The sequence below is a fragment of the Meriones unguiculatus genome, chromosome X (assembly GCF_030254825.1).
Source record: "Meriones unguiculatus strain TT.TT164.6M chromosome X, Bangor_MerUng_6.1, whole genome shotgun sequence".
NCBI lineage: Eukaryota > Metazoa > Chordata > Mammalia > Rodentia > Muridae > Meriones > Meriones unguiculatus.
In genome coordinates this window covers 16,630,337-16,637,344 of record NC_083369.1, presented here as the reverse complement: position 1 = coordinate 16,637,344, position 7,008 = coordinate 16,630,337, and positions in this window count along the sequence as shown.

The window sequence follows — 7,008 nt, the reverse complement described above, 5'->3', positions numbered from 1 at the left end:
TGTAAATTATATATATGTAGTGTATATATATGTAGTGTATACATATATCTTCATCCTATTGCATATGTTCCTTTAGAACACTGACTAATAAAGATGCAATAGTGGCACTTATAGCTTGAGGCCAGCCAACAGCCATCTTATTTAATATATGGCTCGCTCAGTAGGAAGGAATTCATGCTTACAACTGTAAACCTAGTCAATTTCTGATGGATGATAAGGTCATGGTCACTAGAGAAGAACTTACCTCACTTTCTTCTTTTTTTTAAAAAGAAGGCTCAACTATAAAAATATAAAGTAGATAGCATTTATAAAAAACAGAAAAGTGATGCCATGACACAGAGCCATCTACATAATAAATAGGGAATAAAGAATTAATGTACTTCTTGCATATCTCCACTTAGAAACATTACAGTAAAGGTATTACGGTAGTTAAAGTGCCAAGACATTTATTTATTTATTTATTTACTTACTTACTTACTTACTTATAAATTACAATTTATTCACTTTGTATCCCAGCTGTAATCCCCCCTTCTCCCCTCCCAATCTCACCCTCCTACTCCCTTCTTCTTCCATACCCCTCCCCCAGTCCACTGATAGGGAAGGTCCTCCTCCCTAGCCTATCAGGTCTCATCAAGACTGTCTCATTGTCTTCCTCTGTGGCCTGGTAAGGCTGCTCCCTGCTGAGGGGTAGATGAGCAAAGAGTCAGCCACTGAGTTCATGTCAGAACAGCCTCTGTTCCCCTTACTAGGGAACCCACTTGGATACTGAGCTGCCATGGCCTACATCTGTGCAGGGGTCTAGGTTCTCTCCATGCATGGTCCTTGGTTAGAGTATTGGTCTCAGAAAAGACCCCTGGGCCCAGATTTTTTTTTTGTTTTGTTGCTCTCCTTGTGTCCCCTCTAGATCTGTCTATCTCCCCTTCTTTCATAAGATTTCCTGCACTCTGAGCCAATACATTTTTTAAAAATAACGACCTTCCTGAAATAATTCAGTTGAGTAGCACATGTTTTCAGGACTTACAGAATATTCTTATAAGGCATTGCCCATAAGCTGCCAATTTCTCTGTGAAGATACAGTGTCATTTGTCAGACCTTTACTAGCAACAGAATTAGTTTACCTCACTTTCTTAAAGCAATATAATTTCTAGTTTTATTATACCTATAGATAAGCGTAGCTCTCACCCATCATCAAATAAGCTTTTTTCTTCAGAAACAATTAAAGTCAGCCACAACTGATAAAAGTGCAAGGAACAACTGAGTGTGTGGTGCCCAACCCCAGTTGACAAATCTACGGGACAATCACTACACTTAATTCTCAGGGAAGAACAAGGAAGGAAGGTCCAGAAAGATTGTAAGAGCCTGTGGACCAGCACATCTGTTATGAAATAGTACTTTCTATATATTATAGGAAAGCTGCACCCATGAAATTGCAACAATATGATTACCTATAAAAGACCTGCACAGTGATAATAGCTACTGACATAGCAACATAGACAAGGAAATCGCACAAGGTCCCACTGTTAGTATTCAGACCTGGGACAAGTAGCTGAAGTCCCTATTTAACCAAAGAGGACCTGGCTTCCAGGTTCTCCCAACATCCCTCAGTCGCAAGTTGTTACAGAGCATGGCTGGCATACCTTACCCTAGACCGTGAACTTTCCAGCCAGGGGACTGGGCTTCCCCTCCCACAGAAGGTCTTCCCTATATAATCTAGACATCCAGATATTTTGCTCTCCCCTCCCCCCCCCTCTGTTTCTCTCTCCTCTCTGGCTGCACACAAGCTTTTTCTCTCTGCCCCTTTTGTTTGTTTTCCTCTGCATGTGGACTTCACTAACTTCCCCTTCTGTGAGGTTGGTGAACCCACCCATGGGCTACCACCAATAAACCATTTTTTTTAATAAACCATCACTTTTAATTTGGCTTGAATTGGCTTATATTGCTGGCAGAGATAACCTATCACCCACCCCTATAGATAAAAAGCTATATGCACTTAATGACTTCTGAGAGAAGGAGTTTTGGTCTTCTCTAAGGACAAGCTCCGCCACAACCCCTCCAATAGATTATCCCATCCCAAATTGTCATCCCTAAACACACATACTTAAGAACAACACTAAATGGACTCAGTAGATTGTATGTGTGTGTGTGTGTGTGTGTGTGTGTAAAATAGTTAAGATAAAGTCATGAAAGTGAATAGGGGAGCCACAGAAGGAGTTGGAGGAAAAGAGACAGGGGAGGAACTCATGTAAATATAGTGCTCATGATGAAATTCTAGAAAAATTAGAAAGTTAAATAATTTTTTTTATCTGAACATACCTCCCCACACAATACAAAACAGAGGATAGGGACAAGGCAAAGCAGAACAAAATAATTTTCCTCAATTTGGGCCTTTAGTTTAGATAGACTACACCTAAGATTTAAAAAAAAGAAAGGAAGGAAGGAAGGAAGGAAGGAAGGAAGGAAGGAAGGAAGGAAAAAGGGAAGGAAGGAAGGAAGGAAAGAAAGAAAGAAAGAAAGAAAGAAAGAAAGAAAGAAAGAAAGAAAGAAAGAAGGAAGGAAGAGGTGGGGAGAAAATCTGGGTGAGCTAGAATAAACCTTTTCCTTAAAAATCAAACAAACAAAAAACCCTGCAGAACGGTGTGTTCCTCTGGCTTTTTGCTAAGCAGTCAAATTCACATAGAGAGAAGATGAATCACCCACACCAGAAATCTTCGGTCCCCCCCGAACAGAATCAGTTGCCAGACACTTAAAAAGAAAAAGGTTACAAGTGTCACATACAAAATATGAGTAAAGGCCAATGAATCAGCTTTTTCCAAAACCTCTATTTCCAAATGCTCTTTCTTCACAGGCCTGTTAACATTTCACACCATGTTGCCAAACAAAACAAACTTTTGGCAATGGCATCAGAGAGATTTGGTGTTAGGAAACACTTGCTCTCATCAGGGCTGAAGTCTGATATGGTAGGTAGGTAGCCTTTGTTCTCTTGTCTTCTGCTTTCCTTATTGCACTACAGAACACTTACTTAGATGGATATATTATCACTTACTAGCTAACTATAGAGTCAAAAGAAATTGTGAATCCATGCTTGCTGTTTCTAAGGATGGCAGGAATGTCCAAAATGTAGCTATTTCATATGAAATTCTTGTAAATTATTTGTATAGTTTTACCATCAATTAGGGAGGTAACTCAAGAGGTTCTGTGGAAATTTCAAGGACCTCTTCCTGATGAAGTGTAAAGGCGTTGTTGATTGGCTGCCACATTGTGTTGTCAACGTGCTGGGCTTCTGTAACTCGCTAAATTATTTTTCTAACTCTTGTTAAAACTGATGCATTATTATTAATGTATGAGTACACGTGCACACATGTGAAGGTCAGATTTCCCTCCACAATGTGGGGGTTCCCAGATCAAACTCAGATCATCAAGCTTCAGAGGAGCCCTGAGGGAAATGTGTGTTTTGAGAACGACTTGTCAAGGACTCCGAGACCAACTGGCCCATGATGAATTTGCAAAGTCAAAATCCATATGGGTCAGGCTCAAGAGGGATGGCAAAGTTTTCCTAGAGAGTCCAAGTCTGAGTGTTTATGAATGGCTGATCTGTGTATGCAGACTAATGACTGCAAATTTCCTCCTCCCAAAAGCCTGAGACTGCTCTGCTACGGAGACCAGCTAATTGCTCCTCTTTGTGCAGTGTGTAATAAACATGCTGAGGCTCCACGTTGCAGTTGCAGCAGTTAGAGAATCCCACGTGATCCCAACTTCACTCTGTGTCTGTCCCTTCCTCATCTCCAGTCAGGGTTCCAGGACCCAAGCAGAACTGATGGATTGGATCCCCTTAAGCTTGTTTTTCTGCCGCTTGGCTGGTGACTCTTTTCGTGCTGGCATGGCCTCTGGCAAATTCTGTTGAAGACTTAGATTTGCTTGGTCCACAGGCATTAATGACTAAGCCTATGTTTCTTATTTGCTTTCCTGAAGGAACACATTTCTTAGAGAAAGACCATACTAGAAATTAAATTTTGGGAAACATGAGAAGAAAAGGATCAGAAATTTTGTGGATGAAGTTGATACATGAATACAGTAGTTAAGCCTTACCAAGACATATTTAGGCAAAGAGAAGAAGCGGTAAATGTGCCACTGTGTCTGTCTACAGAGAAAACAAAAGGCAGGGAATTGTTTTAGAACTCTGGTCTCAAGCTCTTAGTTCCACCTGACCTGGTCAAATTTGCCTCCAAGGCGGTCTTCCAAGTCTTAGTGAGCCTGCCTCTTTGCAAACAGGTTCTTCAAGTAAAACTCTTCAGTTCTTGCTGGTTCACTTTGAAATGTGGGAAAATGCTTTATACTCACCATTACAGAAAGACATAGACACAGATTGAAAATTTGGATTCTAAATTAGATAATGTATCTGAAGGTTTTAGACAACTGATAATATACAATAAACACTAAAATACACGGTCAAGGGTATGTGTGAGAGAGAGAGTGGTTGTTTTAGAAGTCTGGCTAAGCACTTTAAGCCAACAGCTTTGGTGTACAAGTTAAAAATGAGGTTTATTGGGGCTGGAGAGATGGTTCAGTGCTTAAGAGCACTGGCTACTCTTGTAGAGGAAATTTGGCTCAGTTACTAGCTCTCATATGACAGCTCACAATCATCTATAACTTCAGTTCCAGGTGATCTGACGTCCTTTTCTGACCTTTGAGAGTTCCTGTACACACAGTGCATATAAATTCTGGCACACGCATACATGAAAAATAAATATTTTTCAAAAGCTCTCAGGGTTAGGTCAGAGGTTTGAGGACAAAGGCAAGATGGCCTGGACCAATAAGTCCTGCCCTTCTCTTCTGACCAGGAGCCCACGCTTTCAAAAGCCTGTGCAAAACACTGGATAAAGCCAGCTCCTAGTTCTGGATTTCAAAGTGACCGCTGGACCTAAGACCCACCTACAGGGCCCTGAACTCACCAAATAAGGCTATAACTCCAGTACCTCACCATCACATCACAACTCGCCCCATCCTTGGCCTCACCTTCCCCTGCCCCTCTTTAAGAAGCCCCTACCCCAGCCCAGCCTTGGTACCTTACTGACCTCTTGTGAGATCAGTGAACCTGTCGGAGAGATAGGCCCCAATAAACCTGTCCTTTTATTATAAATTTGGCTCGATTTGATTTATGATGTCACTGGAGAAGCCATTCACTCAGCATCATCATGGTGAAGTTTCAAAGTTGGTGAAAAGGATCCAGATACCTAGAGCAGGATTTGATAAATCTGGGAAGCTTATAGACTTCATTAATTTTTATCCTTTTATTTTTGAAAATATTTTTTCTCATACATACATACATATATACGAAGTTTCACACACACACACACACACATTCTGATTAGTGTTTCTCCACACTCTACTTCTAGTTCCTTCCCACTTTCCCTCCCATCTTGGTCCACACCTTTCCTGTGCCTCATTAGAAACAACAGGCTTCTAAGGAATAATAATAAAATACAAGATTATATAAAAACTTCACTGCCAATGGTCCATTTTGAGTGTGTGTTCTGGGAATGGAATTAGGACCCTTTGTACATGCTAATAACTCTTATTTAGAATGTTCAAACTATGAAGGCCAGATTTGGGTTTCATTCAAGCCATTGACTACAATTAATCTTATAACTTGTAGATAGGCCCTTTGGTGGTGGCACATGTCTGTAATCCCATCACTCGAGAGGTAGAGGCAGGCGAATATCTGTGTGTTCAAGGCCAGCCTGGTATACAAAGTGAGTCCATGACAGCCAATGCTACACTGAGAAACCCTGTTGCAAAAAACAAAACAAAACTTTGCAGATAGATTACTAACAGTCCATTAAAAATGGCTAAGCCTTTTCAAGTGCTGTCAGGGTTTATATTAAGTACTCTGTATTTATCTCCAGTGAGGTAGGCAGGGCTATTACCATCCTGCCTTTTAGGTGACTACAGACATTGACTCATTTTCTCAGGACCACAGGATATTGTGGGGTATTTCCACTGACATCCCCCTGATTCTGAAGTTTCTGTACTCTTAATCCTGCTTCTTTATGACCTTGTTTTTTAGTGTTTCTCCAAGTTCCAGGCTAGTTTAATTGTGAGGTGTGATTCTCAGAGACAAAAAAAAAAAAAAAAAAAAAAAAAAGCATTGGCTTTGACTAGCTGGCCAATGAAAAATTTAAAAGGACCTATCTATATCTACATATGAATTACAGAATATAATTTGGTTGAATCACTTTGGACATTACCAAATACACTTTAGGATATAGTATTTAAATGAATACCCATTTTAGCAGGGCAGATATTTTCCAAAAGTATGAATTAAGCTTTGGTCTGTATTTTATTCTATAAAATTTGGGCAAATTGTGGTGGTTCTTGGAATTGAATCCAGGCCTTGTGTAGGCTAGGCAAGCACTATACACCATTGATCACCAGCCCAAATTGAGCAACCTTTAAGCACCATCTCAATCATTTATATTGCTATTGGCTTCAGTTATGGCTTGATTTGAAATATGAAACTAGAAAGGATTTCAGCTACCTTTTTAATATGCCAGCCAGTTTACTGCCATCCAAGTAAACACCCTTTAAAGTCAGTTGCCTTTAGCTACCATAGGCCTTTGAATAATGGTGTCATTTCCTTAGAAGATACTTGTTTAAATTGCTTTAGGAACACTTTTATGAGCTCCAATAGAGGGACCCTATTCGGTTCACTTGCTACCTTTTGGGTTGATCTTGACTGTTTTCAACAATTACCTTTATCTCAGTGGACAAAGATTTATCACTTAAGCATGTGAAAAACATTCTAAAGGCAAGTGCAAACAAACCATTTCCAAGTAACAGGTATAGCAGTGTTTGGGCTAAGCAAATAGCTGTTGAGGACTTGAGGATCATGTCTCATTCATTCGAAGCACCAAGATAAACAGTCCCCATTATAAGGAAGCAGGTTTTTCAGTAGGAGCTGTGTAAATACTAGCAAACCATGAACAGATGTATGGGCCATAATTATCTCCA